Source organism: Tamandua tetradactyla, chromosome X (assembly GCF_023851605.1).
Source record: "Tamandua tetradactyla isolate mTamTet1 chromosome X, mTamTet1.pri, whole genome shotgun sequence".
In the NCBI taxonomy this organism is placed as follows: domain Eukaryota; kingdom Metazoa; phylum Chordata; class Mammalia; order Pilosa; family Myrmecophagidae; genus Tamandua; species Tamandua tetradactyla.
Genome location: NC_135353.1, coordinates 37,021,965 through 37,048,033, shown reverse-complemented (window position 1 = coordinate 37,048,033; position 26,069 = coordinate 37,021,965). Strand labels below are relative to the sequence as shown.

Sequence of the window (26,069 nt, the reverse complement as noted above, 5' to 3'; positions counted from 1 at the left end):
AATCCTCCTTCCCACCAAAACAACTCTAGTTCTTTTCATGCCATCTTTCTCTGAGAATGAATAGCTCCTAAATATCAGTCTTCAACATTGTCAGTATTATTATTATGATTAATGTATTTCTGAATTTTCATCCTCTTTTACTGTTTTTTTGGAGTATACTTCTACATGAGTAGTGTAGCCTCATAGAAATACCAATAGACAAGTGAAGACCTGGCTCCTAGGGTAAATCACTTAAAATATATTTTAATTTCCGTATAAACATAATGAAAGTTGTAGTCAACTAGGTGATTTAGAAGTTTTATTTCCATTTTAAAACTATAATACTCAAATAATCCTCAAAATAATACTTCAAAGCACATATTATATATGGCAATAATTTTATCTTTATAACACAACTGAATAGAGACTTAAGGGGATTGTGACATATTTAAGGATTCATAGCAACTCATGTACAGAGGATTCCTTGGATTTATTTACTATAATTACTTATACTTTAAAAAAGGTCTACCTGGATAAAATTTCCTAAAATCTACGTTATAAAATAATCTTAAAATCTGGTGAACTTTAGTATAGCAGACTTCAATTTAACTTGCTTTTTATGCATAAGTATATTTGGCTCATTATTATAAACCAACAACTACATAATAGGTTAGGTTATTATTTTCCCAAAACATAACTATAAGTTGTAAATGCTGTTTTAATACAGATATACTATAACACATGTATTGAGCCAGCCTCTCAATATCAATATTTTATTAATAGACACATAGTAAAGATTGGACTCAAAAGCAAATGGGTCCAAGAGGATGTTTTCTCACCTGAGAGGGCAAAACAATATTTCACACACCCTGACATTGTGTATTCTTTTGGTCAGTTTGGAAATCATGTGGTAACAATTGCAAATTAAAGCAAAATGCTTTCAAAGTAGGAATAATGATCATACAGATGTGGCTTCACAGACTGTGTTGTAGTTATAGTTATTCATGCCCTGGCATATCCTACATCCCATTGCACCATTCCCTAGTGTTTGTCCATTAAATTTGAAAGAGTAAGATAGGTATTTTGCAAAAACATTAACTCATATTATTCGGATCAAAGAAAATCACCTCAGCAATGAAAGATTAATGAACTTATGAAAATATTATACATTGCTTCCAAGCACTAAATAGTAGAAGGTATTCCTTTGTCCAGTGGATAAGTGTCTCTTTATCACAAATTACTTCTTAGTTTCTATAGATTGTGGTCTTTCAGTTGTTAGCTGGGCCTGAGGGTGGAGGTTTCATTCATTATCATCATCTCCCCTTTATGTTTTCATAATGACTCTAAACGCTCTTCAGTGTTCAATGCCAGTAGCCTGATTGGTAAATATGAAAGAAGAGAGTTGCCAATTTAAAATTTGTGGAAAACTAAGGAATTCCAGAGAAAATTCCAAATGTGAAGGACAAGATAATCAGCTTAATCTGGTCTGGGTTGTTAGTGTTCTTAATCTTACAAACCATCAACATTCTCACCTATTTTCTACAAGATACTAATCTTTTGCTTCAATTATCTGAAGGTATGCCAACTGGTTTATTTTCCTGTGCCTTAGCTAACAAATAAATTATAAAAATGTTATATAATTGTCTTTTGTTGATAGCATTAGACTAGCGTCAAACCAAAACATGGCACACTTAAGAAACCAAAGTAATTCATGAACCACTAATTGCCACATTGGACTTTATCATTCCCTATTCTTTTAAAGAAAGGATGTGAAATGTGAGATTTCAAATGCAAAAGCATCCCAACATGATTATTTTCTAAAATCAATTTTACCTCACTTTTTCATAAGTGTAGATGGAGTCCCTATGCCTTTGTAGACAGTTTTTTGCTTTATTTATGGATAGTTCGGTTTTCCTTCCCCTAGATGTCTGGCAGTCTTTAGTTAATTGAGCGCAGCCTACTTTTACTCCATTAACTTTTGATTTTCACCAGATGTGGGTAATCAGAAGATAAATTTTTGCTCTGAAATTCTTTGGCCATTTGGCTTTTTTTTTTTTATCCAAATCAGTGTTTATATCACAATATGACAGATAATTTGCCCTTTGTTTTCTAGCATATACGTGTCTACTATTTGTTACTGTCATGCATTAATCTCCATTCTATGTGCATTATGTCCACAACTCCAATTGCATTAACAAGTGGAAATAAAATATTTAGCACACAGTTCCTGGAACTTAATACCTCGCATAAAATTTCAGCTACTATAAAAATAATATTATTGCCATAGCCTCCTTTATACTTCTCTTAGGGATGCAAGTTTTCCATTTCTGTAATCTCTTTAGAAGATATTCATGCATTGAAAAGCTGTTGTAATTTAAAATTACGAAATCCATATCTTCTTCAACCACTTTTAAAAAAGGTAAAGCAAAGTACAATAAATATTTTAACATTAACACCAGAAAGATCCAGATTAAGAAGATCTGAACACTGCGTGGGACATGACTCCCAGGGGTGTGGACCTTCCTGGCAATGTGGGACAAAGATCCTGGAATGAGCTGAGACTCAGCATCAAAGGACTGAGAAAAACCCTAGAATGAGCTGAGAATTAACATCAAGAGACTGAGAGAGCCTTCTCGATCAAAAGGGGTAAGAGTAAAATGAGGCAAACTGTCAATGGCTGAGAGATTCCAAACAGAGTTGAGAGGTTATCCTGGAGGTTATTCTTACGCATTAAGTAGATATCACCTTGTTGTTCAACATGTAGTGGAGAGGCTGGAGGGAATTGCCTGAAAATGTAGTGCTGTGTTCCAGTAGCCATGTTTCCTGATGATGACTGAACAATGATATAGCTTTCACAATGAGACTCTGTGAATGCGAAAACCTTATGTCTGATGCTCCTTTTAGCTACTATATCAACAGAAGAGTAGAACATATGAAATAAAAATAAATAACAGGGGGAACAGATGTTAAAAATAAATTCAGTTTGAAATAGTGGTAGGTGAAGGCGAGGGGTAAGGGGTATGGTACATATAGTTTTTTTTTTTCTCTCTATTATCGTTTTATTTCTTTTTCTGTTGTCTTTTTATTTCTTTTTCTAAATCGATGCAAATGTTCTAAGAAATGATGAATATGCAACTATGTGATGATATTAAGAATTACTGATTGTATATGTAGAATGGAATGATTTCTAAATGTTTTGTTAGTTAATTTTTTTAAATAATAAAAAAAATGCATGTGTGCAAAAAAAAAGAAGAAGAAGATCTGAACAACTAGCATTGGAAATTATTTCTAAAACAGCTTGTAAGGGTTCCAAACTGAGAGCCAGTTTTATGAATTCAATCAGAAAAACTATTTTGTTCAACAGCAGAATGTCTATAAAGAACAGATATAATTCCTTCAGATGAGACATGGGTTCCTTATTGCCTCTGAATCCATACTTCCCTAATGGCTTATCTGGCCATTTTATTCAACATAGCCCTTCATGTCTTTGGGGATCATAACCATGTGCTTTCTCCTTTCAGCAAAACAGTCCTTCAGTTCCTCTTTTCTATAAGGGTAATTTTCCTCTGGATGTACTCCTGTTTCTGGGTACCCTTCTTAAAATCTCATAGCCATAACTGTAGGCATAATACCTAGATAGTTATGAGTTCTGTTCCTCAAATATTTATCATTATTCTTGAGGTCATGGTACTATTCCATTTATCTGTCCCCTCAGAATTTTATTGGCCATGTAACTTATCTTGACCAATTAACTGTTAGTGTTTATTGGTATTTGCAAACTTCAGGTCAAAACTTCAAAGCTGGTATATAACCCATCATATTATCACTTTTCCCTCTACCAAAGTGATGATCAGTATCCTAGATGGCTTCCACAGCCTGGGTCCCAGAGTGGGAACAAGGAAAATGTAATCAGACAAACCATCATGGACATATAGTATGGGCCAGAAATTAATATTTATTATTTTAACTTTATGGTTCAAAACTGTTAGTTACTTCTACATAATATAATTTAATATGATTGATGACAAAGAAATACTTAGAAGTGTTGCATTGGTTTCACAAAAAAATTCCTTAAAATGTGTGATAATGGCTTAAGATCAGGTGGCAGGCTGTGAGAAGTGGAAGCCTGAGAGTTAGAGATGTGTCTTGATGAATGACACAATAGTAGCAAAATGGCTACTTGTTACAATCTGGAAAGCATATAATGTGCCTAAATGAACTGTTTGTAATTTTATGGAAAGAATGTTTCAAACAATGACACATTGCTATTGGCTATTGGCTATGTCTGTGGAGTGTGGAGGTATTACAAGAAAAGTATGTGCTCAGAAAATAATTGCCTCCCCACTTATTTTTTGTAGAGAGGAATGAAAGCAATTGAAATAGTCTACAAATTCTGGGCAACTGATTTTCACAGATAGGTGCATATGGATAAGAAAGTAAAAACATACCATATTAAAAATAACATTGATAAACTATGGATTTGGCCAATAGCACATAGACCTGATTGGGATCTAATATATAAAAAGCCCAATAAAGTGGCATCGTCAAAATGTCATCAAGACATCCCCTGGAAAAATCTTCCCTGAGAATCTTCAGAATCAGCTAATAAAAGGAAAAATTCCACTTGCATAGAATTTTGAAGTACAATAGAGACTGGAAAAGGACCCATAAATGCTGAGTCCAAAAAAAAAGAAAAGTTATATACAAAAGCGGGTAAGAAATTTCCACCCTGGATGTGCCAAACCTCACCCCTCCCCTTCAATTGGTTTCACAAAGCTTGAGAGACTCATGGAGACTGGGCTGCCCAGGCTCCTTCTGCTACAGACACAGATTATAGAGCCATGCACAGCAACAAGATAAAGGTCACGCATATCGCAGACAAAGAGCCAAATTCTGCAGAGACTAAGGGCAAAGCACAAGCCACTAAATCATGTTGCATACAAAAGGGCCATGAGGGGGAATAATTTAGAAGAGAAACACCATTTGAAGCTTTCTTCTGGAGGTAAAACACTTGCACAAAAAGTCTGAACTTAAAATTGTACCACATTTCCAGGAAAATAAATAAAGAAGAGCTTAGCAATTCTGAAAAGTTAAATATGGGATACTCTGAAGCTCTAGAATAAGTTGGACCAGAATGACAAAGAAGAGCCTTAACATAAATCCAATTAACAATAAAACTGTAGACAAGAGGGAGAAATTGACCTTCAGAGTTGACACATCAACATAATAAGATGCCAAGACATCAGCAGAAAATTACAAACCATACTGAAAAACAGGAAGATATGGCTCAGTCAAGGGAACAAATTAAAACTTCAGAGGAAACAAAAAATTTGGAACTAATCAAAGAATATTAAACAAAATCCCCTAACTAAATTCAAAGAGGTGAAGGAAAAAATGGCTAAAGAGATAAAGGATATTAAGATGACAATGTGTAAGTATAAATAAGGATTTGAAAGCATAAAAGGAAACATAACAAAAATTATGGGAATGAAAAGATGCAATAATAGAGAATAAAAATACACTAGAGGAAATAACAGCAGATTTGAACAGACAGAAAATAGAAACAGTGAACTAGGAGAGAGAACAATTGAAACCATACAGATAGAAAAACAGATAGACAAAAGACAAAAGAATAGAAAAAAAAATTAGCAGCATCCCAGGAATCTGAATATATACTGGAGCAGAAAACATGTACGCTATTGAAGCTAAGTTGCTATCTTTTTCAGATTAGTAGGTGTTCTAGTTTGCAAGCTGCCAGAATGTGATATACTGGAAATTGAATGGCTTTTAAAAGGGTGAATTTATTAAGTTGCAAGTTCATAGTCCTATGGCCAGGAAATTGTTCCAATTAAAGCAAGTCTATAAAAAATGTCCAAATTGAGGCACCAAGAAGAGGTTACCTTAACTTAAGAAAGACCGATGAAGTTCAGGGATTCTCTCTCAACTAGAAAGTCTCAGGGTGAACATGGCAAAATCTGCTTGCTTTCTCTCCAGGCTTTTTGTTTTATGAAGCACCCTCAGGGGTGTTTTCCTTCTCTAAAGGTCTCTGGCAGCATGGGCTCTCTGCCTCCTGGCTTTCAAAAGGGACTCTCTCCAAAATATGTCCTCTTTTAAAGGATTCCAGTAAACTAATCAGGACCTACCTGGAGTGGGTGAAGTCACAACTCCATGGAAGCCATCTAATCAAAAGTTGCCACCCACAATTGGGTGGGTCACATCTCCATGGGAACAATCAAAAAGCTCCCAGCCAGCAATATTGAATGAGGACTTGGCTTTTCTGGGGCCCACCACAGATTCAAACTGTCACAATAGGTTATAGATATAAGTTGTGTAATATGAACCCAAGGGTAACTACAAAGTGTTTTAAAAATATGACTGAAAGAGAAATAAGAAGCACACCAGTCAGATATATCACTGAAGATCAACTATGCAGAAAAGGAGACTATAATAAAGGAAAATGAAGGCAAAAAGATATGACATAAAAAAAAAACCAGAAAGTAAAAGTAGCTAAATTAAGCACAGCCTTTACTGTAATAACACTGAATCTTAATGCAGTAATTTCCCCAATCAAAAGACAGAGATTGGCAGGATAGGCACAAAAGGATGATCAACCTATTTGTTCATGCCTTTCCAGGAAGTTGTTCATTTCATTTACATTGTTGTATTTATTAGCATAAAGTTGTTCATAGTATCCTGTTATTACCTCCTTTATTTCTGTGAGGTCAGTGGTTATGTCTCCTCTCCCATTTCTGATCTTTTTTATTTGTGTCCTCTCTCTTCTTCTTTTGGTCAATCTTGCTAAGGGCCCATCAATCTTATTGATTTCCTCATAGAACCAACTTCTGGTCTTATTGATTTTCTCTATTGTTTTCGTGTTCTCAATTTCATTTATTTCTGCTCTAATCTTTGTTATTTCTTTCCTTTTGCTTGCTTTGGGGTTAGTTTGCTGTTGTTTCTCCAGTTCTTCCAAATGGACAGTTAATTCCTGAATTTTTGCTCTTTCTTCTTTTTTAATATAGGCATTTAGGGCAATAAATTTCAGTCTTAGCACTGCCTTTGCTGCATCCCATAAGTCTTGATATGTTGTGTTTTCATTTTTATGCCTCGAGATATTTACTGATTTCTCTTGTAATTTCTTCCTTGACCCACTGGTTGTTTAAGAGTGTGTTGTTGAGCGTCCACGTATTTGTGAATTTTCTGGTGCTGTGCTTATTATTGATTTCCAACTTCATTCCTTTATGATCTGAGGAAGTGTTTTGTATTATTTCAATCTTTTTAAACTTGTGGAGACTTGCTTTGTGACCCAGCATATGGTCTATCTTTGAGAATGATCCATGAGCACTTGAGAAAAAGGTGTATCCTGCTGTTGTGGGGTGCAATGTCCTATAAACGTCTGTTATGTCTAGCTCATTTATTGTAATATTCAAATTCTCTGTTTCTTTAGTGATCCTCTGTCTAGATGTTCTGTCCATTGATGAGAGTGGGGAAGTGTCTATTATGGTATATGTGTCTATTTCCCTTTTCAGTGTTTGCAGTGTTTGCCTCATGTATTTTGGGGCATTCTGGTTCGGTGCATAAATATTTATGATTGTTATGTCTTCATGTTGAATTGTTCCTTTTATTAGTACATGGTATCCTTCTTTGTCTCTTTTAACTGTTTTACATTTGAAGTCTAATTTGTTGGATATTAGTATAGCTACTCCTGCTCTTTTCTGGTTGTTATTTGCATGAAATATCTTTTCCCAACCTTTCACTTTCAACCTATGTTTATCTTTGGGACTAAGATGTGTTTCCTGTAGACATCATATAGAAGGATCCTGTTTTTTAATCCATTCTGCCAGTCTATGTCTTTTGATTGGGGAGTTCAATCCATTAACATTTAGTGTTATTACTGTACAGGTAGTACTTTCTTCTACTATTTTGCCTTTTGGGTTTTATATGTCATATCTAATTTTCCTTCTTTCTACACTCATCTCCACACCTCTTTCTTTTGTGTTTTAGTATCTGTCTCTAGTGCTCCCTTTAGTATTTCTTGCAGAGGTGGTCTCTTGGTCACAAATTCTCTCAGTGATTTTTTTTGTCTGAAAATGTTTTAATTTCTCCCTCATTTTTGAAGGACAATTTTGCTGGGTATAGAATTCTTGATTGGCAGTTTTTCTTTTTTAGTAATTTAAAAATATCATACCACTGTGTTCTTGCCTCCATGGTTTCTGCTGAGAAATCTACACATAGTCTTATTGGGTTTCCCTTGCATGTGATGGATGGCTTTTCTCTTACGGCTTTCAAGATCCTCTCTTTCTCTTTGACCTCTGACATTCTAACTAGTAAGTGTCTTGGAGAACATCTATTTGGATCTATTCTCTTTGCGGTACGCTGCACTTCTTGGATCTATAATTTTAGGTCTTTCATAAGAGTTGGGAAATTTTCAGTGATAATTTCTTCCATTAGTTTTTCTCCTCCTTTTCCCTTCTCTTCTCCTTCTGGGACACCCACAACACGTATATTTGTGTGCTTCATATTATCATTCAATTCCCTGAGTCCCTGCTCATTTTTTTCCATTTTTTCCCTATAGTTTCTGTTTGTCAGATTTCGGATGTTCCATCCTCTAGTTCACGAATCCTAACCTCTGTCTCTTGAAATCTACCATTGTAGGTTTCCATTGTTTTTTCCATCTCTTCTACTGTACCTTTCATTCCCATAAGCTCTGTGATTTGTTTTTTCAGACTTTCCATTTCTTCTTTTTGTTCATTCCTTGCCTTCTTCATATCCTCCCTCAATTCCTTGATTTGGTTTTTGATGAGGTTTTCCATGTCTGTTCGTATATTCTGAATTAATTGTTTCAGCTCCTGTATCTCATTTGAACTATTGGTTTATTCCTTTGACTGAGCCATGTCTTCAATTTTCCTGGTGTGATTTGTTATTTTTTGCTGGTGTCTAGACATTTAATTACCTTAATTAGTTTATTCTGGAGATTGCTTTCACTTCTTTTACCTAGGGTTTTCTTGCTAGATGAATTTGTTGTCTATCTGTTCTTTGACCTTCAGTTCAGCTTTTCTGGACCTCTAGCTTAGGTTTTGTTTAACAGAGGATAATTTTTCAGTTCTTGTTTTCTTGTTTCTTGCCCTGTTTGTATGGTACATTTTCCCTCCCCACTCTTAGGAGGGTCTGCTTAGGTATTATAGACTCCAACTGAGTTTTCCTGGACTAAACTGGCCTCCTATCAGGGGGAAGGAGTCACCTGTGTCAGTTTTCCCTGAGGGTGAGACTCAGCAGGTTAAAAGACTTTCATGTGAAGTCTCTGGGCTCTGTTTTTCTTATCCTGCCCAGTATGTGGCACTTGTCTGCCTGCAGATCCCACCAGCAAAAGATGTTGCGGCACCTTTAACTTTGGCAGACTCTCCCTGCTGGGGGTGTGGTGGAGACAGAGGAGAGGTTGTAGGCTGGTTTTAATGGCTTCAAATTGCCAAGCCCTTGGGTCTGAATTCCTTTAGGGAGGGATTCCACCTGAGTTGGGCTTCACCACTACCCTGGGGAAGGCAAAGGTGGGAGACAGCCCTGAAAGCAGTCCGTTTCTGCCGATGCCTGGGGCAGTTGCAGCCCGAAAACTCTCACCGCTGAATCCAGAGGCAGTCAAGCCTCCATAGAAGCACAGCCACAAAAACCTCCATTTCCTCCCTTTTCCTCTTTTTCTATTAGCCCAATGAGTGACCTCTGCCTTGACCAGGTACACCTGAGCTTTGGGCCTATTTTTAGTAGTCAGAATTTTTTAATTAATTCCACAACAGGTGTTTAATTGTGCATAGTCCCTGCTGCTGTTAAAGTCTCTTTCCTTTCCCCTGTGGGAAGCAGTCTGTGGGGGAGGGGTGCTTTAGGGAACTCACCGTTCTGCAGGAGCTTGCAGCCAGTCCAGCTGGTCCAGACTGGGGTACCCTGTGTGTCCAGTCACTGATGTGGCTCCGGGAGCTGTTCTGTACTGTTTCTGGTTATTTAGTAGTTGTTCTGGAAGACAAACTAAGACACAGACATTGTTAAGCCACCATCTTGACCACACCCCAAGGATGATCAAACTATTTGTTGTTTGTGGGAGCCTCATTTCAGACACAAAGACAAAAATAGGTCCAAAATGAAAGGATGGAAAAAGGTATCCCATGAAATTAATAACTAAAAATTTGGGGATAGCTATACTAATACCAGACAAAATAGACTTTAATGAAAGGCTGTTATGAGAAACAAAGAACACTATACATTAATAAATGGGACAATCACTAAGAAGAAAAGACAAATATAAATATTTATGCACATAACCATATTGCCCCTAGAATACATGATGCAAAATGCAAGGGAGAAATAGGTACCTCTACAATAATAGCTGGAGACGCAAATATAACACTCTCATTAATAGATAAAATATCTAGTAGTGAAACAGAGAATTTGAGTATTATGATAAATGTACTTGACCTAACAGACATAAACTGAACATTGTACCCCCACAACAGCAGATTATACATCCTTCTCCAGTGTTGATGAATCATTTCCCAAAAGAACCACATGTTGAATCATAAAAGAGGTCTTGGCAAATTTTAAAAGATTGAAATTATATAAATCACTTTCACTGACCATAGTGGAGAGATGTTGGATAACAATAACAGGTGAAGAACCGGAAAATCCAAAAATACATATAAGTTAAATAGCACACTTTTTAAAATCTATTTATTTATTAATTTAAAAAATTAACAACAAACAAAAACAATGTATGATCATGCCATTCTACATATATAATCAGTAATTCTCAATATCATCACATAGTTGCATATTCATCATTTCTTAGAACATTTGCATCAACTCAGAAAAAGAAATAAAAAGACAACTGAAAAAGAAATAAAATGAAAACAGAAAAAAAAAGATTATGCATATCATATCCCTCACCCTTTGCTTTAATTGATCACTAGCATTTCAAACTAAATTTATTTTAACATTCATTCCCCCTATTATTTATTTTTATTCCATATGTTCTACTCATTTGTTGACAAGGTAGATAAAAGGAGCATCAGACACAAGATTTTCACAATCACACAGTCACATTGTGGAAGCTATATCATTATTCAATCATCATCAAGAAACATGGCTACTGGAATACAGCTCCACATTTTCAGGCAGTTCCCTCCAGCCTCTCCATTACATCTTGAATAACAAGGTCATATCTACTTAATACATAAGAATAACCTCCAGGATAACCTCTCGACTCTGTTTGGAATCTCTCAAGCACTGACACTTTTTCATTTCACTCTTCCCCTTTTTGGTCAAGAAGGTTTTCTTAATCCTTGATGCTGAGTCTCAGCTCATTCCAGGATTTCTGTCCCATGTTGCCAGGAAGGTCCACACCCCTGGGAGTCATGTCCCACATAGACAGGGGGAGGGTGGTGAGTTTGTTTGTTGTGTTGGCTGAGAGAGAGGCCACGACTGAGCAACAAAAGAGGGTCTCTTGGGGGTTACTCTTAGGCCTAATTTTAAGTAGGCTTGACCTATCCTTTGTGGGGTTAAGTTTCATATGAACAAACCCCAAGACTGGGGGCTCAGCCTATAGCCTTTGCCATCCACACTGCTTGTGAGAATATCAAGAATTCAACTTGGGGAATTTGAATTTCTCCCCATTCTCACAATTCCCCGAAGGGGACTTTACAAATACTTTTCCACTGACTGATCGAATCACTCTGAGATTCATCAGGGCATCACTCTGAACAAACCAACAAAATCTCATTCCTACCCAAGATTCCAAGTACTTATGGTGTTCAATCAAGCTATCTACATATGTTATATAAGTAAATGCACTAGTCATAATATAATTTTTTTACCAAATAAACATTTTTTGCTTTAGTCTCACACATAAGGTGAAAGTTTAAAATATTAATTACCATCTATTTTTAGTACCCTGCTGTAATGACATTCCTTTGTTCTTCCTCATTCACAAACATTTTTAAAATTTGTACATTTAGTCACTATCATTATACACTCTAGGCATTCCTAGATTATACCATCTCAATCTTTGTTGTCTATCTTTCTTTCTGATTTCATTTATGTCCCCAGCCCTCCTCCCTCTATCATTCTCACATGCAGCTTCATTCAGTGTTTTAATATAATTGTATTGCAGTTAGGTAGTATTGTGCTGTCCATTTCTGAGTTTTTATATTTAGTCCTGTTGCACAATCTGTATCCCTTCAGCTCCAATTACCCAATATCTTACCCTACTTCTATCTCCTGATGGTCTCAATAGCACACTTTTAAAGAATCAGTGAGTCAAAGAAGAAATTGCAAGATAAATCAGTAAATATCTTAAGATGAATGAAAAGGAGAACACAACATATCAAAATTTATGGGATGAAGGGAAGGCAGTACTGAGATGGAATTTTATTGCCATAAAATTTTATGTTAAATAGAAGTAAAAGCTGAAATCATAGGCCTAATTGCACACCTGGAGGAACTAGAAGTACAGCAAACTAAACCCAAGGCAAACAGAAGGAAAGAAATAACAAATATTAGAAAAGAAATAAATGAAATGGAGAACAAAACCAAAATCAAACATTTGGTATTTCAAAAGATCAACCAAATTGACAATTTCCCACTTAGACTGACAAAGAAAATGAGAAAGAACGCAAACAAATAAAATCAGAAATGAAAAGGTGGTAAAAATAAAAATGTTCATACAAGGGTATGATGAACAACAGTGTTGCGACAAATTCGATGACCTAGACGGAATGGATCAATCCCAAGAAACACATGGACAAATGTTTAGAAGAAATAGAAGATTTTAACATACCAATTACAAATGAAGTGATTGAGTTTGTCATCAAAAAATTTCCCAATAAAAAAAAGCCCATTGCCAAATGGCTCCACAGGTGAATTCTACTATTCATTGCAAGAAGAATCAATATCGACCCTGCTCAAACACTTTGATAAAACTGAAGAAGTTTTTTTTTTACCTAAATCATTCTATGAAGCTAAGATCACTTTAATACTGAAGCCAGATAAATATACTATATGAAAAGAAATTTGCAGACCAATTTCTCCTATGAATATTGACACAAAATTCCTCAACAAAATACTTGCAAATTCAAGCCAATTACACCTTAGAGAATACACCATGATCAAGTGAGTTTTAACCTAGCTACACAAAGGTGTTTCAACATAAGAACAGCAGTATATGCAATACACCTCATTAACCATATGAAGGGGAAAAAACACATGATCATCTTAATTAATGCAGAAAGAGCATTTGATGAAATGCAGCATGCTGCTTTGATAAAAACACTTAGAACACTAGGACTGTAATGGCACTTACTCAACATGATAAAGGGCATATATGCAAAACCCACAGGTAACAGCATACTCAATGGTGAAGAATGAAAGCTTTCCCTCTAAGATGCCCACTTTCACCACCATTTCAACATTGTACTGAAAGTTCTAGAAATAGCAGTTATGCAAGAGAAATAAATAGAAACTGTCTCAGTTGGAAAGGTAAATGTGAAGCTTTCACTATTTGCAGATAACATAATCCTATACATAGAAAGTCCCCCAAAATCTGAAATGAGCAACTAGACCTAATAAAAATTTGGGGCTATAAGATCAGCATACAAAAATCAGTGGTGTTAGGTGGTGCAATGGTGACTTAGTGGCAGAATTCTCACCTGCCATGCCAGAGACCCGGGTTCGATTCTCAGTGCCTGCCCATGCAAAAAAAAAAAAAATTGTGGTGTTTCTACATACTAGTAATGAGAAATGTGAAGAGGAAACCAGAAAATAATTTCATTTACAATAGAACTAAAAAATCAAATATTTAGTAATGAACTGAACCAAGGATACAAAGGAGTTGTACACAGAAAACTAGAAAACATTGCTAAAATAAATCAAAGAAAGACATTCCCTGTCCATCAGTTTGTAGACTATATATCAATGAAATGTCAATTCTACCTAAAATGATTCAGATTCAATGTAATCTCAGTCAAAATTCCAACAGTCTACTTTTCAGAAATGGAAAAGCAAATTATCAAAGTTTGTTTGGAAAGGGAAATTGGGCACAAGTATCCAAAAACATATTGAGAAAGAAGAACAAAGCTGGAGTACTCACACCTCTGATCTTAAAGCTTATTACAAAGATACAGTGGTCAAAACAGTATGTTACTGACACAAGGATACATATATTGATCAATGGAACTGAATTGAGAGTTCAGAAATAACCTTCACATCTATTATCAATTGATTTTTGACAAGGCAGCTAAGTTCACTCAAGAAGGAAAGAACAGTCTCATCACAAGTGGTGTTTGGAGAACTAGCTATCTAATACCAAAAAAATGAAAGAGGACCCTTATTTCATATGTATACAAAAATTAACTAAAATTGAATCAAATACCTATAGAAGAACTAGGAATATAAGTCTCCTAGGAGAAAATAGAAGGAATAAAGGTCTTGTGTTAGGCAATGGTTTATTTGACATTAAAGGACAAGCAATAAAAAAGTTGATAAATGGTACCATACCAGAATTAAACTTTTGAGCACCTAAAGACTTCATCATGAAAGAAAGAAAACATACTGAATGGGAGAAAATATTTGGCAAGCACATACCCCATCAATGTTTAATATCCAGAATACATAAAGAAATCCTACAACTCAACACTAAGAAGACAAACAACCCAATTTGAAAAATGGGCAAAAGATTTTAATATACATAATCCAAAGAGGCTAAAATCACAAAGATAAAAATTGCATGAATAGGTACCCAACATCACTACCTATTATGGAAATGCAAATCAAAATTAAAATAAGATAGCATTTTCAACTCTCACTGGAATGTTTACTATTAAAATGAAGAGAATTACAAATTTTGGAAGGATGCTGCAAAATCACAAAACTCATTCATTGTTGGTAGCAACTAAAATGGTGCAGCCACTGCAGAAGTTCAGAAAGGTAAGTACAGAATTAGTTTATGAACCAGCAATCCCTCCACTAGGTCTATACCCAAAATAACTGAAAGCAGGGATTCAAACAGGTATTTGCACACCACTGTTCATAGCAGCATTTTTCTCAATTGCCAAAAGATTCTGGCAACCCAGGTGTTCATCAGTCAATGAATGATAAACCAAATGTTTATTATATGTACAATAGAATGTCATTCAGCTGTAAAATATAAATTTCTGATATATTTGACAACATGGATGAACCTTGAAGATATTATGCTAAGTGAAATAAGCCAGATACAAAAGGATATGTTATTATTTCACTGATACGGAAGAATTTGAATAAGCAAACTTATAAATTAGAATATAAGTTATTGGTTTACTAGGACTGCATTTAGGGTTAGGTATGGGAAGTTAATTCTTAATTTGTAAAGAATTTCCATTTGGGTTGATTGGAAACTTTTTGATGTTGATGGAGGTAACACTGGCACATTAAATGTGATTACAATTATCAGCATTGAATCTAATATATAAATGATGTTAAAAGAGGAAATTTTAGATCATATGTATTTACTAGAATAAAAATTAAAAGAGAAAACAGGATTGCATCAACACAGGGAACCCAATTGTTAATGACACACTATAGTTAATAACATGAGTATAAAAATGTTCTTTCATGAATTATAACATGTACCATACTAATGCAAGGTGTTAATAATAGGGTGGCATAGAGAAAAAAATACACTCAATGTGAACTACATATTATAGTTAATAGTACAGTTTTAATGTTCTTTCATCAATTGTAACAAATGTACCATGCTAAAGTGTCAACCATAGGGGGTATACAGTTATGCTGTAAGTTTTACATAATTTTTCTTTAAATTTACAACTTCTCTAAATAAATAAATAAGCGTAATACATTTTAAAGAGAGTTTAGTGCCAAAGAAACACAGATGGATTGTTTGTGATAGCAGTATAAGCCAATTTATACTGATAAGCTGCCTCATGTTTGGTTGGGAAAATAAAGAACAGAATAAAAAAAGAATGATTGGTTCTCTTCTTAAGAACTTTTTATGACTGTTAGTGTTGCTTAAACTTTATATAAATGATCACAAATGTAAAATATGCATTTTATTTGAAAATATTAAATATAACATTTAGTGCATATTATATTAATTTCTATAGGCTGAAAGCTTAAATTGAATAAAAGGAATTCCAAATAAATTTCAGGGCTTCAGATCTATGATGAGTTATTAAAATTTCTGTCTGAGTGTTTGGTAGTCTTCATCATTAAGAATAAAGATGGTGTTACATTCAGACAGGAAACATTGGGCCTTTTAGGCTATTAACCTGACAAAATCCTAAAAAGAAAACATAGGACAAAATCTTTGTCAATGAGGGTTAAGCAAAGATTTCTTAGATATGAAACAGAGGGAATGAATCACAAAATAAAACCAAAGATACATTGAATATCATACACATTAAAATATCTTCAGCAGACTCTGTATAAAAAAAATGAAAGGAGAATTCACAGGCTGGGAAAAATATTTGCAGCACGTATCTGAGAAAGCACATCTATCCAGAATATATAAAGAACACTAATAAGTCAATAACAAGAAGACAATCCACCCAAAGAAAAAAATAGCAAGTACTTCACAATTCATCAAAGAATATATTCAGAAGGCAATTAAGTGTATGTCAGGATGCTCAACATCATTAGTCATAGAGGAAATGAAAGCTAAAACACAATGAGATATCACTACATATCTCCTATAATGGTTAACATTAAAAACAACTGACAAAGTTCTGGTGATAATGCAGAGCAATTGTAATTCTCATATGGATGTTGCGGATGAGAATGCAAAAGCATACAAGTGCTTTGGAAAGAGTTTAGCAGTTTCTTAGAAGTAAAACATATGTGTACCATATGACCTATCAATCTCAGTGAAGTGAAAACACACGCCCATAAAAAGAGTTATCACAAAGCTTTTTAACAGCTTTATTCATAATTGTAAAATCTAGAAACAATCCAAAAGGACATAATTTGCATAAGGAAATTATTCTGAAATCAACCTGACTTTGAAAATAGGGTTAAATAAATTCAAGTTACTTAGGTCTATGATGAGTCATTAAAAGAAGTATGAATGTTTGAAAGATCTCTCACTATGGATATTAGTGTTGCACTCAGACAGAAAACATGGGCTTTACCGCCACTGACATGACAAAGAAGTGCTCCACTGTATAGCGTCACCCTACCTTACTCCCTTTTTTCCTTCCTTCCTTCCTTTTTTTCCTTCCTTCCTTTTTTCCTTCCTTCCTTCCTTCTTTCCCTCCATCCACCCCTTCACAAATACTTGCTGATTGAGTCCTTACCATTTGTCAGGCATCATTCTAGTCCCAGAATGTATAGCAGTGAACAAGAAGACAAAATTATTTCTCTTACATTCTATGCAATGTATAATTATACTTAATATGATCTCCAAAAAATAAATCTTACATGAATCCATTTCTAGTGCATCTTGTTTAATCCCAATAGTTATATTTGAAACAACCCTGTACATTTTTAAAGAAGAAAGAGCACAGAAAGAAACATACATAATAACTTTCAGCACGTGAGAATTATTCTCCAGAATTATGTGTTTCTTATTTTTCCTTTATTAAACAGAAAAGATATTTGCAAAGAAAGCTTAGGTGGTACATAGTTATCTGATCATTCCTTATGTTTATCTGTATCAAATAACTTGAAATATTCTAGGCAGTTTGCTTCTATTATGCACCAGAGTAGCCATTGTTTTAAGTAGCTATTAGCAGGCAAGTGTTCCTCTTAATAAACACTTCATTGCATTTTCCTTCTCTCTTCATTTCAAAATGATTTCTTTCTTTAAAAGCTTTTCTGCATTCAATGCATGTACCATATTTGCTTTCATTCCCTTTTGGTGAAGTTTAGTTTCCACAAAAGTGAAAGTACTTTAAGCACACAGAGTGGAAATTAAATATATTTTTATAGTCCATATACATAGAACAACTGTACTTTCTTTGCCCCTCTTAGGTATGATTCTCAAAGGATTACAAAAGGACTGGACAATACACTATAATTTTGCTTGGTGGATTGAGCATTTCCTTCATTTATCCAAGAAGGAACATTATAACAATAGGGAAAAAGTTTGGAAGGTGAAGAGTTAGAGAAAGTTTCAGAGAAAACAAACAGCTACTTCTAACTTCCCACTGAAGCACTGAGAAAGAAAATGTATAAAGTGATCAAGAGTCATAAAAGAAATGGTTAATAATCTATTATCAGGTTCTATGAAGAATTTTCACTAATTATAAGACTAATGGAAAAAGTTTCAGGGTAATATTGTTGGCCTATCTATGAAACATGACATGACTTAAAAGAAGACACACTTGGTTGAATAGCGTCCATGACTTGAAAGAAGACACACTTGGTTGAATAGCGTCCATTGCCAAATTCATGCTCACCTGAAACATGAGAATGTGACCTTATTTGAAAACAGGGTCTTTGCAGATGTAATTAGTTAAATTAAATTGAAGTCATATTGTAATAAGTAAATAAATAATGGGGGAGGGAGGAAGGGTATAGGGTGTTCTGGGTGTTCATTTTATTTTATTTTTATTTTTATTTTTTTTGAGTAATGAAATAGTCAAAATGTTTTTGTGGTGATGAATGCACAACTATATGATGTTATTGTGAACCACTGATTGCACACTTTGGATAATTATATAGTACGGGAACATATCTCAATAAAATTGCATTTTTAAAATGAACTCAAAATGGATCCTGCACCTAAATGTAGGATCTAAAACTACAGAACACTTAGAAGAGAACACAGGAGTGAAACACTGTGACCTTAAGTTAAGCAAGCCTACTAAGATCAACACCAAAAGTACAAATGACAAAATAAAAAATAGATAAGTTGAACTTCATCATAAATTGAAACTTTTGTGCTGCAAATGACTCTAATCAAGGAGCTTTAAAGACACCCCATAGAAGGGTAGAAAATATTTGCAAATCACAGTAAGGCACTAGTATCCAGATTGTATAAAGAACTCTTACAGTAATAAAATCATAAATAACCCAAATAAAAATAGGCAACATCTTCCAATAGACATTTCTCCCAAGAAAATATGCCAATGTCCAATAAGCACATGAAAAGATGCTCTATAGCCATCGCCATTAGGAAAATGCTAATCAAAACCTCATACAGACACCACCTCATACCCACTAGTTTGGTTATAATAGAAAAGGTAAACAATAACGAGTTGAGAAGAATGTGGAGAAATTGGAACATTAATATATTGCTAGTGAGGATGTAAAGCAATGTGGCAGTTTCTCAAAATATGAAACAGAGAGTTACCATATGATCCAGCAAATCCACTTCTAGATATATGTCCAAGAGAAATTATAACATGGGTCCATGGATGTTCATAGCAGTATTGTTCATAAGAGCCAAAAAAAAGGAGAAATAACCCAAATTCATCAGTTGATGAACAGATAAACAAATGAGGTATATTTGTACAATGGAATATTTTCAACAGTAAAAAAAGAACGATTTACAGATTCATGTTAAAAATAGATGAAACTTGAAAACATGATACTAAGTGAAAAAAGCCAGATAAAAAAGCCTACTTACTATATATGTTAGTTTGAAGCTATGTACCTCAGAAAAGACCATGTTTTTTAAATCCATTCTTGTGGGTACAGAACTATTGTAGGTGGGAAATTTTGATTAGATTATTTCCATTGAGATGTGACCCGCCCCATTTAAGGTGGGTCATAATTCCCTTACTGGAATTCTTTTAAAGAGGATAAAAGACAGAAGATAAGACACACAGAAGTTGGGAGATGAAATTAAGAGAAACTTGTAGGGAAAATCCCCAGAGAAGGTAAAAGGGGCACCACAGAAGCTCAGAGAGTAAGCCACTGAAGCCAGGAGCTGAAAGCAACTAGATCTTTGAGTGAAAGACTGACAAATGCCAGCCATGTACGTTCCAACATGACAGAAGTGTTCCAGATGCAGGCAGCCTGTCTTCAGAGTCCAGGTATTCTGCTGTTGATGCCTTCAGATGAGACATTTTTCACAGCCTAATAACTGTAAATTGTAATCTAATATATCCCCATTGGAAAAGCCAAAAATAATGAAGTCATACTGGATTACCATGGTCCCTCATCCAAAAGCTTATGTCCTTATCGGAAGAGAAAGCAGAGACAAACACAGACAACACAGCGAAAAAGCCATATGAAAACAGAAGCAGTAATTGAAGAGATTCATCAAAAAGCCAAGGAACCTCAAGGATTGCTGGCAACCACCAGACTAGGGAAAGGAAGGGAAGGATTCCTCCTTACAGTTTCAGATAGGGGAGAATGGCCCTACTGACACCTTGATTTTGCACTTGAAGCCTCCAGAACTGTGAGGGAATACATTTTTGTTGTTTTAAGCAGCTAAATTTGTGGTCATTTGTGCTGCCAAGTTTTTGGTAATTTGTTATAGCAGCTCTAAGAAACTAATTTCTTTTAGTTTTCTACTGAGTACCAAGTGTATCAGACATCCCAATTAGGTACCAACCAGCTAATTGGGCAAGTATTCCTCTGCCCTAGTGATTATCTTCTGCACCCTGCCTAAATCATCTATCTCCTACCTACTTACCTACCTACCTACCTATCATCTATCTATCTATCTATCTATCTATCTATCTATCTATCTACCTATCATCTATCTATCTATCTATCTATCTATCTATCTATCTATCTATCTATCTATCTATCTATCTATCACTATCCATCCATAATTGGATAAATGTTAATCCCCAGAAAACATTGGTAGCCCAATGGGAGAGACAGGATGTGATGCTCTTGGAGCAGCAATCCTAAAATATAAAATTCTATATGGGAATGAGAATGGAAGAGCCTGTGAAGAATACACAAAACAACAATATTTTCTGTGTTCCAGTTCAAATTAGTAAAAATGATCTTAATCCTTCCTGGATTTCTATTTCTCCATCACTATCTAACATAATTCAGTCGATTTTACTTATAAGCTGCATCAGAACAGAGATATGGTTTGATTTTGTCCATTTCAGTACTCTGACTACCAAGAACTGTGCCTGTCACATTAAGATGCTCAATATCAAATGACCGATTGAAAAGCTATTTACAATATGCTATTGAGGAGGAAATATAAATAAAAGGCACATCAATAGTTTGTCTGTCTCTGACCTCTATTGAAAGACAAGTTTTATCAAGGCAGGAGTGATACCTTACTTGTTTTTGAACATCCAGGCAGAAACTACAGTGCCTAGCACTTAAGTGGATATTTATTGAGTTAATTGAAAATTTGTATTAAAAAATAAATACAACAATTTGGGAAAATAAAGGGTATGTAATAAGTAAAAATTATCAAAATGTATTATAATTGATGCCTACACCATGTTACCAATTGAAAATATATAATAAAAATTACCAATAATTAATTATCCTTGAGGTATTATTGGATCTAATTTATTGCTTATGTTATCTCATTTAACACTAACAACACCAAACAAATAAGTTCCATTATTATTACCATTTTATTAATGAGGAATCTCAGGTATTTTAAGATTCTTTTTCACAATAGTTCATATCTCCTCAAGAAACTTCAAATCAGGCTCAAAAATTAAAAGCCTTAGGCTCGTTGTCTCCTTATTTTTAAGAAGAGACTTATATTTTTAATATATGAATTCCATGAAAGAAGGATGTTTGTCTCTTTTATTCACTACAGTATCAGCAGACCCTGGAGCATTGTTTTGCCCTTATTAACACCCAATATTTATTGAATGAACCATAATAATTTGCAATTTAAGATTTGAATTCACAAAAGAAGGTGATACTGGAAATATATATATATGGAAGTCACCAATATCATATTACTTAAAGCTTTCTCATTAATATATTAAACAAATATTTAATGACTCCTTACTTTGTGCTAGTCACTGATACTGGGGATATAACATTTTCAAGACTAACGTTGTCCTTGCTTTTATGTGCCTAACAGCGTATTGGGACTAGATGGGATCACCAGTAGAATGTGTGTATTGGAGTAAGAGAAGGGAGTTTTGCTGGCTTGAATCTGTGGTGGACCCCAGAAAAGTCATGTCTTTTAATCTTCATTCAATATTGCTGGCTTGGAGCTTTTTGATTGCTCCCATGGAGATGTGACTCTTCTGACTATGTGTTTTAACTTTTGATTAGAGGGAGATGTGACTCCACCCATTCCAGGTGAGCCTTGACTGGAATCCTTTAAAAGAGGAAACAATTTGGAGAAAGTCCCTTTTTGAGCCATGACAGAGCCGCAAGAACTGCAGAACCTGCACAGCCAGAGATCTTTGGAGATGAAGAAAGAAAATGCCCCCCCAGGGAGCTTCATGAAACAAATATTCCAGAATGTGTATACTCTCTATCTGAAAATACACTTCCTTTTTTTAAGAACTCTACCATCCATGTACATTCAGTATTTAAGCACTATACTTTGTTCTAGGGAAATGTGGATAGCAATTTGGAGGGAGGGGTTCATGAATGAAATGAAAATAGATTCCTCTTTTCCATTCAAGTGCTTAAAACAAATAGCTGGGCTTATCTGATCTGGGCTTATCTGATCCTGCATTCTCCAAAGACAATTGTATAAACTTTATCTATTTGAAGTCACTGTTTCTAAGTCACAATAGGAAATGAATAATGAATTGCTGTTGAATAAATAGTAAAAGTCTAAATTTTAAAAAAGATTAATAAACACTGCTTCAATACATTGATGTGTGTGTTTGTGTGTATTGATCTATGCCAACATATATTTTATTAGTAGGATTTACTTTAATCAAGAGATAAAAATATTTTTGTTAGCATAGTCATGATTTCTACCCTGAAACAATGTAATAAAAGTAGGAGTGTTCACTGTGGAGTCTCTAATTTTAATTTCAAAATCACAAGATATTTGAAATAATTTTTCACTTTGTGTTCTAGTTTGAAAGCTGCCAAAATGTGATATACCAGAAATGCAATGGCTTTTAAAAAGGGGAATATAATAAGTTGCAAGTTTACAGGTTTAAAGCTGTGAAAATGTCCAACTTAAAGAAAGGCTATAAACATGTCCAATCTAAGGCATCCAGGGAAAGATGCCTTGATTCAAGAAGGCTGATGACATTCAGGGTTTCTCTCTCAACTGGAAAGGCACATGGTGAACATGGCAATATCTGCTAGCTTTCTCTCCAGGCTTCTTGCTTCATGAAACTCCCCTGCAGGCACTTTCCTTCTTCATTTCCAAAGGTTTCTGGCTCTGTGGCTCTTTCCAAAATGTTTCCTCTTTTAAAGGATTCCAATAAACTAATGAGGACCCACTTGGAATGGTGGAGTCACATCTCTCTCTAATCAAAGGTTAATACCGCCAATTGGGTGTGCTACATCTCCATGAAGATATAATCTAATCAAGTTTCCAACCAACGGTATTGATAAGGATTAAAAGAAATGGCTGCCTCCACAAGATGGATAAGAATTAAAACATGGCTTTTCTAGGGCACATAATCTTTTCAAACTGCCACACATTGTATTTCTTCTTTAAAAGGAAAGTATGACGCTTTGTTTATATGCATACTTCTTTTTAAAAATTTATTGAAATATAATTCAATGTCATTTGTTAAAAAGGATAATATTGACCCTCTCTTCCCCCACCACCTCTCCATGTTTCTTCTACTTAATTCAAACATTGAACAAAATTAACATTGAAGAAATAATATCCCTTTTGGCATGTTATATGTATTTAGTTACTTAATGACCTTTTGAGTGCTGGACATCACTGGGGAGATCAATTTCAGATCTTCTTTGTAAAAAATGTTACTATTCTAAATTAGGGTGATCCAAATTAATCTGCAATTGAAATTTTACTATTCTTTGCACATGACCAAGCTGGTCTGATGGTCCAAAATTGTACAATTTTAAATGCATTACATATGCCCACATTACTCAAAAGGCCCACAAAGTAGGCAAATAAATATTTCAAGGCATTTAATCATAATCACAGGACTATAATACTAATATTAAAATAAAAAATAAAGACCACTTAGTATTTAATATATTTTCCAACCAAAGAAGTAGATTTACCCCAAATTTTAGCAAACAACTTACCCCCAAAATGAATACGATCACATATTCTTTGGGAATAGTTAAGAAGTGTTCTTTCATTTTTCTATTGATCAGTTTTTATTGCTCTATCTCACATTTTACCCTATTATTTATAGGACACAGTAATTAATTTCCACTGCTTTATTGCATTGTTTGGTAAACAATGTAGCAATCTAGAGAACTAAAGCAATAAAATTAAAAGTGATTTGGCAATATATCAATTCCCTGGCTTTTCATTACATTATAGAAAGTTTTATTCTAAAAATGCTAAACTAGGACTCTATAGTACAGGTCTGCAGCATCCCAGATGTAGGAATAGCAATCTGAAAATGCAGATTATCTGAAATATTTAGTTGATTTGATTTGATTAAATATTAAAAATGAAAAAGGCAAGAAGGTTCATTCCTACCACCTTTCATGTTCCCATAAATGGGAATAACTTCAAAATCACAGTCTTGACACCTGAGAGGCCCTAAATGAATGGAATATATACATCTAAAGGAATGGGTCTAAATATGTAACAATTTTCAGACAGGTCTCTGAAGTAACTGACTCATTAGTTCTGGAACACTCAAATGCACTTTTTAGAATTATTTCCTGGAGTATTTTCTGTAGAGAGAGTGTAAATCTATGTTGATGATTATGAGTGAAAAATGCTTAATTTCCAAATTGAGTTTGACCATATCAAATATTTAGAAGCTTGAAAATAGTTTATTCTTTAATGAATGACTGACACTAAAAATATTATTCTGGTTATGTTTTAAAATACTAGCTCCTGGTAAATAAGTAGCCTGATCCAGAGAAAATTTTCTTGTGTTCATCTCTGATCCATCCAATTTAAAGTACCTTAGAGTATTTAAGCACATTTGGAACTAAAGATACTAATGATTACAATGTATGCACAGGACTCTGGATGGTTATTGTGTTACAAACGTACCTATCTGTGTTGTTTTGAAAAGGTTTGTGTACCCTAGCAAAGCCATGTTTTAATCCTAATCAACCTCATGGGAGCAATGGGTTCTTCTAATCCATATTCAGTACTATAGGTTGAAACTTTAGATTATGGAGAAATGCTCAATCAAGTGTACTAAACTTCATTAGGTAGAGACATGTCACCACCCATTCCAGGTGGGTCTTGATTACTTTACTGGCATCCTTTAAAACAGGAAGTGTTTTTGGAAAAGGCTTGAGATTGTGAGAAAGGCAGAGAGTCCACCAGCCAGTAACCTTTGGAAAAGAAGAACAACCCCAGGAGAGCTTCATGAAACAAGAAGCTGGAAGAGAAAGCTAGCAGAATTTGTCATGTGCCCTTCCAGCTGAGAGAGAAACCCTGAACTTTATTGGCCTTCTTGAACCAAGATATCTTTCCCTGGATGCTTTAAATTGCATATTTCTGTAGATTTCTTTTAATTGGGACATTTTCTCAGCCTTAGAACTGTAAACTAGCAACTTATAAATTCCCCTTTTTAAAAGTCATTTCATTTCTGGTATATTGCGTTCTGGCAGCTAGCAAACTAGAACATTATCTCCCAATAATCTACATGAAATATGAACAGAAAAATAGTAGTTGTAGCCAGATTACTGATAAATTGCAAGAATTTGAAGAGAAGTTGATCCCAAAATAGTAAGTATAACCTTATGTCTGATGTGGTAACCTAATAAGAATACTTTTGTTTTTCAGAAACTTCTCAAGATTACATTCTCATAAATTTCCTTGAAGACATTCTCTATTTATTTATCTGAGTTGCATCAACATCAGAATTTAATAGTGTTAAAATTTTATTTTATTTTTCCAGTGACCTTGGGCATAAATACCGGTCTTACTCACTGGATACAGATGTAATATGAGCTTTCAATGCCTAGTGACATATATTACCTCTCTTTTTATACTAAATTTTATTTAAGCATTCTACTTTTCCATCACATTCTCCAAAGATATTACATTATATGTCACCATGGACTCATTTTTCATATTAACA

At 34.5% G+C, this 26,069-nt stretch overlaps 1 long non-coding RNA gene across 1 annotated transcript in view; it reads right to left on the bottom strand.

The window, feature by feature from the left end:
• Positions 1-26,069, bottom strand: part of LOC143670778 (uncharacterized) — a 213,855-nt gene that overhangs the window by 53,697 nt on the left and 134,089 nt on the right. Inside the window, exon 2 of the long non-coding RNA XR_013169452.1 lies at positions 9,861-9,990. This is a non-coding gene — a long non-coding RNA (uncharacterized LOC143670778). The remainder of the gene's footprint in view (positions 1-9,860; positions 9,991-26,069) is intronic.